Here is a 7310-nt window from a genome sequence, read left to right as displayed (position 1 = left end):
TCTTTCACGGTAACTTCACTTAAACTGTTTCACTCCTTGGCTCAAAGAGCCATGAACAGATTCAAACTTGAATCTTTCACGGTAACTTCACATAAACTGTTTCACTTCTTAGCCCAAAGAGCCATGAACAAATTCAAACTTGAAACCTTGACGGTAACTTCGGTTACTGTAACTGTTTCACTTCTTGGTCACACACACTTGAGTCGTCTGGTAGCTTTTGGGGATTAAAATGTACACTAGTTTTGACTTCTTGAGTTTCGAATGTCGTTCACTTAATTGCGATGTTTTTGCGTCGGCCACCTTAAAGAGGTGACAACTCAATTTGCTAACCATGTCCAAAACGTCTTCGCTCTTCACACATCAAGGTTCGTATAGTATTTTAAAAAACGAACAATAAAATAAAAAATAGCAAAAAAAGAAAAAATGGCTGTAAGATATTATGATCTTTATGATATAAAGATGCATTTTCTAATGGAGAATTAGAAAAAGAAATCTACATGAAACAACCACAAGGTTTTATTAACGACAAGAAGAATAATTCTGTTTGTAAATAAAAGAAAAGTATTTCCAGTTTGAAGCAAGCAGCAAGAGCTTGGAATAAAATAATTAATTAAATAATTATAGATATTGGATTCAGAAAGAGAACAGCAGATACCTATTTGTATTTCAAAAAAGAAAATTAAAATTGGATTTAGTTATTGATTTATGTTGATGATATTTTAATAGCAAGTAAATCGACAGAATTAATACAAAGCACAGTAACTAAGATTGTTTGCGGCTGCTTAGCGGTGCTTTCGGCCGCATAACGGTGCTTTCGGCGGCATAGCGGTGCTTTCGGCAGCATAGCGGTGCTTTCGGATGCATAGCGGCGCTTTCGGTTGTTTGGCGGTGCTTTCGGCAGTTTGGCGGTGCTTACAGCTACGTAACATTGCTTACGGCTAATTAACATTGCTTGCAGCCGCTTAACGTTGCTTACGGCCTTACGGCTGCTTAACATTGCTTACGGCTGCTCAACATTGCATACGGCCGCTTAACATTGCTACGGCTGCCTAACATTGCTTACGGCCGCGTAACATTGCTTACAACCGCGTAACATTTCTTACAACCGCATAACATTGCTTACGGCCGCGTAACTTTGCTTACCGCCGCATAACTTTGCTTTCGGCCGCGTAACATTGCTTGCAGATATTTAATAGTAATATTTAATAGTAATATATAATCTACAATGTCAATGTCATGAAATTTGCATTTACGTTTTTCAGAAGTTAAGAGATCTCAGTTTTAATCCCGGACATATCATCGCAATTTTCTTGTTTCTAATAGTATTTAAAAAAAAATAAAAGAGATAAAGGCGTACAAATAAGACTAAAAAGTAAGAAAATCTATACAGCTTTCTGCAATTTCAAAAAAATTCTACCAAAATTTCAGTAATTAAAAAGAATTCTACTAAATGTTTCGTAAATCCAATAATCCATCGTAATTCCTTTGTTTTAGTGTTTTGGTAGTGTTTACGGCTGCTTAGAATTAAGAGAAGAGAAATTAGGACAAGTTTAATGAAGCAGCATTAAAAGTAGGTGGTGAGAAGAAAAAAATGTCATGTTTGCCAAAAGATAAGACACTTTAAACGAGATTGTTGGTTTTGTAAGAATCAAAACAAAAAGAATATGACATCACATTAAGCAAATTAAATAAATCAAGAATCTATTAAAGAAAAAAAGAATTTTGGTTTTGGTATAATCAGAAATGATTCAGCTGGTTCATGGTGCACTACTTCAGAAGCTATAAAGTATATACGTATATTGTTAGATTAATTGGTTTGGAATGAATAAAAATGACATAACTTCACTTAAACAGCTTCACTTCTTGGCTCAAAGAACCATGAACAAATTCGGACACGAAACTTTCACAGTAACTTCACTTAAACTGTTTCACTCATTGGTTCAAAAAACCATAAACAGATTTTGACTTAAAATTTTCACGGTAATTTCACTTAAACTGTTTCACTTCTTGGCTCCAAGAACCTTAAACAGATTCAAACTTGAATCTTTCGCGGTAACTTCCCTTAAACTGTTTCACTTCTTGGTTCTTGCGACTGCCTCGCCGGGTCTTGCGCCTACCTCACCCGTCACTTAAACTGTTTCACTTCTTGGCTCAAAGAACCATAAACAGATTCAGACTCTTGAATCTTTCACTGTAACTTCACTTACTTCACTCCTTGGCTCAAAAAACCATGAACAGATTCGGACTTGAACCTTTCACGGTAACTTCACTTAGACTGTTTCACTTCTTGGCTCCAAGAACCATAAATAGATTCAGACTTGAATCTTTCTCGGTAACTTCACTTAAACTGTTTCACATCTTGGTTCCAAGATCCATAAACACATTAAGGCTTGAATCTTTCATGGTAGCAGCACTTAAACTGTTTCACTTATTGGCTCAAAGAACCATAAACAAATTCGGACTTGAAACCTTCACGGTAACTTCACTGAAACTGTTTCACTTCTTGGCTCCAAGAACCTTAAACTAATTCAGACTTGAATCTTTCACGGTAACTTCCCTTAAACTGTTTCACTTGTTGGCTCAAAGAACGATATGAATAGATTCTCACTTAAATCTTTCACGGTAACTTCACTTAAACTGTTTCACTTGTTGGCTCAAAGAACCATGAAAAAATTCAGACTTGACTCTTTCACGGTAACTTCACTTCAAACTGTTTCACTTCTTGGCTCCAAGGACCTTAAACAGATTCAATCTTGAATCTTTCACAGTAACTTCACTTAAACTGTTTCACTTCTTGGCTCAAAGAACCATGAACAGATTCGAACTTGAATCAACAATGGGCATCACTTAAAATAGTTAATTATCAATTAAAACCAAAAAGGTCTTTGCGTATCGAATATATATTTAAACACTTCACAAATAACAATTTTTTGCACCCATTTAAAAAAACACATATCCAACCACTTTACAATTAACACTGTTTTGTACTCACTTAAAATGGTTATTTACCAACCAAATCTAAGACGTATTGAAAAAAGTGGAGAAATCAAAAAGATTTCTCAACGTAAAAATAAAAATTATAGCTAAATCTGTTCTCCAAAATTTAGAAAAGCAGACTTTTTATCAAAAAATTTTGAAAAGTTTAGAACGAGAAAAATAGATTGAAGCTATGAAGAATGAAATTAATTTTATAAAACTGAGAAATTTATAGAAATTAATAGAACTTGCAGTGGAAAGAAAAGCAATTGGTTGTAAATGAATCTACAAAATAGAGAAGACAAAATAATGCAATTTAAAGCAAGACTTGTTACACAAGAATATTGTCAAAAATGTGGAGAAGACTATGATCAAGTATTATCATAATGAGATTAAGAAATTTGTTGGTAATAACAAGATAACAAAAAATGAATGTAAAGCATTAATTATTAATAAAGACTGGATTTTTAAATAGAGAATTAGAAAAAGAAATCTACATGAAACAACCAGGAGGTTTTATTAACGAAGAGAAGAAAAATTTCGTTTGAAAATTAAAGAAAAGGACAAGCCAATGTGGTAGAAGGAAACGACAAAAAGGATGTAAAACAGGAAGAAACGTCAGCACCACCAGAAGTAGAAGAGGTGGAAGGAACTGAAATAGTAAAAAAAAACAACGAACAACTGGTCCAGATTGATGAGGAAGATAAAATATCAAAATATAAAAAATCAGCAATTGAAATTGAAGTTGTAGATAAAAATGTTGAAAAAGGTTTAAAGGATGAAGCGGAAGAGTATGATTTTGAGCATTTAGTGAAACTTGATGCAAAAATGTCATTTGCTTTCTTACCAGAGAGAGTACTTATAATTGAAGATACAATAGAAGAACAAGTGGAAATAAAAGCATCAAAAAACAAAAAAACGGCAAAAAAAAAGAAAGAGAAGAAGGAAGAAATGGTTAGGTCTAATCCTGAACCTGACGAAAAAGGCAAGAAAAAACCTAGAAATGTTGTGACTGAAGGAAAAACTAGTATTGATAATGTTGAGGATAAATCATCGATGTCTTGGCAAGTGTTGCAGGCATTAAAACAGTGCAAACAAAAATTCAAGATAAACCTAGTGAAACAGTTACTGTTACTGCAAAAAATGAGTCCGTTGTCAAAGTAATTATTGATAAAAATGCTGATTCTGAAAAGAAATCCAAAAAGAAAAAATATAAGAAAAAGCAAGTTGAAAGCAAGAAACCATTAGTAAAACCTCTTGAAGAATCCCAGTTTCTTGCAGAAGATAAACCTGAAAAAGAGAGAGTAACAGAAGTAGAGCCAGAGAAAGCTTCTAGTGAAGATGTGCCAAAATCAAAAAAGAAGAAGAATAAAAACATAAGCAAAAACAAGATGATGTTGACAAGGGTCCAACTGAAGAGCCTGTTTCAGAAAAAAAAATGAAAAGAATATAACGTACAATAGTGGGCGATATTGTAACTAAGGAAAATTAGTCTTCAATAAAATAAACAAAATAATAAACACAGACTTTACTACAAATTAAATTAAAAGAAAACAATTGGGTTTTCAAACAAACACTGACTGTTGTTGCTTTTAAAAATCACAAATTCACACACTTGGCAATAATAAAGAAAAAAATAAAAAATTAAAATGCACTAACCTTTATGGCATCTTCTTCTGCTACTTTTTGTAGCGAATCCCCTCTTCTTCATAGAACGGACTTACTGGAAATAAAAAAAAAAACAAAATCAGTATAATGTGTTGTTAAATGAGTTGAGAACAATAAATACAATTTAAATGTAATTTTTCCAGAAAAATAAAAATTATTAGTGACTAACCCTTTAATCCGGATCCTTATAGCACGATTGTCTTCTCCATGTCCGGAAAACTCCTCCCATTGGCACTCAATAATCACTCGAAAATTTTAAAAATCGCGCACCACTAAATGTCTAAATAACACAACACTCACTCACTGGTTACCGAACTTATCTGAAACAAAAAATACAAAAATTTCAAATAATATTAACAAAAAAAACTTAAAACTAGTTTGTATCATCTCTCTGATCGAAAAAATATATCCTGTAAAAAGTTTTGACTTGTTTTTTTTTTTTTAGAATAATTAATAAATTCACCGTCTTCTTAAGAATAAATTTTCTCGATCATTTTAATGAAAAAACTTGCAATTGCAACCCTCACCAATTTACTCTTGAACATTTTCTGTGCTCTTTACATTGTATTGTTAGAAATCAAACAAAAAAATTTTGAACGTGGCACTTATTATTGCCCAAAAACTATTACATATTTACAAAAATTTAATACAAGAATGGATGCAGCAGCTTCCTCGAGCCTTTTGTTAATCACACTAGTTTACACGATTTATATACCTTAGCTGAAAGTTAAAATTTCTCAGAGATTTTGAGGCACTGAGTTCAATTTTTTTTAAACCCACAGCGTTACGTTTAAAAAATATGTATTAAAAAAAATAAAAAACGGATAAACAATAAAATAAAAATTAATTATTTTTCTTTCGTTTATTATACTTTTTTTAGATCAGTTTCCTTTGTTGTCGACCTTCACACCTTATTAGTCATTTATGTTGCGTAAGTTTTTAGAAAAGAAGTCCAAATGTGAGTCACTGAAATGTATTTTAAGACCTATCTGGTAATAATTTTGCAATAAATTTTAAATGTATTCGTGTAGAAAGCAAGAAAATTATCGTTTGTAACAAAAAACTGTGACGAGATATTATTATGTTATTTTTGTTTGATTAAAGGTATATTAAATAAATTATTATTATTGTAAACTAGTGTAATGAGCAATCTCGATTCAAACTGCAGCGACTTTTGGCACTAACATAACGTCCCTTAACACAAAAAAATGTATCATATTACAAAAAACATATCTGATTAAAAGTAGTTCTAGAATTTTCAAACAATTATTTAATAACTCTAAATTTCCCAATCTTATTAACGCATCATGAATCTCATTAATAATAGATGAAATAATAACAAATACAACTATTAATTTTTAACATCAACAAAAATAAACAATTTTTCATTCCAACAGTATTTACTCACCTCACTAAGAGATAACTGAGGTAAATAATTATAATTTTTCATCCCCATCTTCTTCAGGTACTTTTTGCAGACTCCACCTTCAATGAAAAATTCTGAAAAAAATATTATTTAATAATAATAAATCTTATTAATAATAAATAAAATAACAGTAAATGTAACAACCCACACAAAAATTAATTTTTAACATCAACAAAAAAACATTTTTTTATTTCTAACAGTATTTACTCACCTCACTAAGAGATAATTGGCGAAAATAATTATAATTCCTCATCCGCATCTTCTTGTGGTCCTTTTTGCAAGGAATCCCTCGATGAATAACCCTAATTTGTTCCATCCCCTGTTGATCGATTTTTTTCTTGAGAATTTCACAATAAATTTATGGGAACTATATATTAATTATTATTAAGTGCAATTCAATTAACTCGTACGAGACCGAGGCTAAGAATGACTCGTTATCGTATTAAATCCCAGAAAAAACAGCAAGATCCACAAAAACCCATTACATAACAATTTCGTTCTTGAAAGCCTTTATTGAGGGCAGCGTATTCCCGCAGTCTGCTACAACACAGAAATTCGAATATTACAATTTAACCTTAACCACTTTTTGGCCTTTACACATGTTTTGTTAAAAAACTTTGAACGTTGCACTTATTATTGCCAAAAAACTATTATTTACAAAAATTTTATACAAAAATGAGAGCGGCAGGCTTCCCCGAACGTTTCGTGAATAACACCAGTTTACACGATTTTTATACCATAGCTGAAAGTTATGATTTTCAGGCAATGAACTCAAAAAAAAAATTTAAAGTCCACCACGTCTCATTTAAGAAATATATAATTAACAAAAATACAAAAACCGCCAAACAACAAACTAAAAACGAGTTATTTTACTTTGTTTTTTAATACTATCTTGGATCAGTTTTCTTTATAACAGTCCAATAGTAATCTAAGATATTTTCAACTTCATGAAATGTATTTAGACCCATCTGATGATAATTTTGCAATAATTCAGCAACAATTTGAATTTTAAATAAATTTTAAATCGTAGACAATTGTGCAGAAAGCTGGAAAATTATCGTTCGTAACAAAAAACTGTGACGTGATGAAAAAACACCTATTATTTTTGTTTAATCAAAGGCAAATAAAAATAAAATTATTAATTTGATTAAAGATATATTAAACAAGTTTATTTGTAAACTAGTGTAGTGACTAATGAGTAATCACAATTATTCGACCTTCAGCGATTTTCGTCCCTTAA

Source organism: Tribolium madens, unplaced genomic scaffold (assembly GCF_015345945.1).
Source record: "Tribolium madens isolate multiple individuals breed KSU strain unplaced genomic scaffold, Tmad_KSU_1.1 Scaffold_3;HRSCAF=73;Tcas5.2_LG2, whole genome shotgun sequence".
In the NCBI taxonomy this organism is placed as follows: domain Eukaryota; kingdom Metazoa; phylum Arthropoda; class Insecta; order Coleoptera; family Tenebrionidae; genus Tribolium; species Tribolium madens.
The sequence above is the reverse complement of the archived record's forward strand: the minus strand, read 5'-3'. Positions refer to the sequence as shown.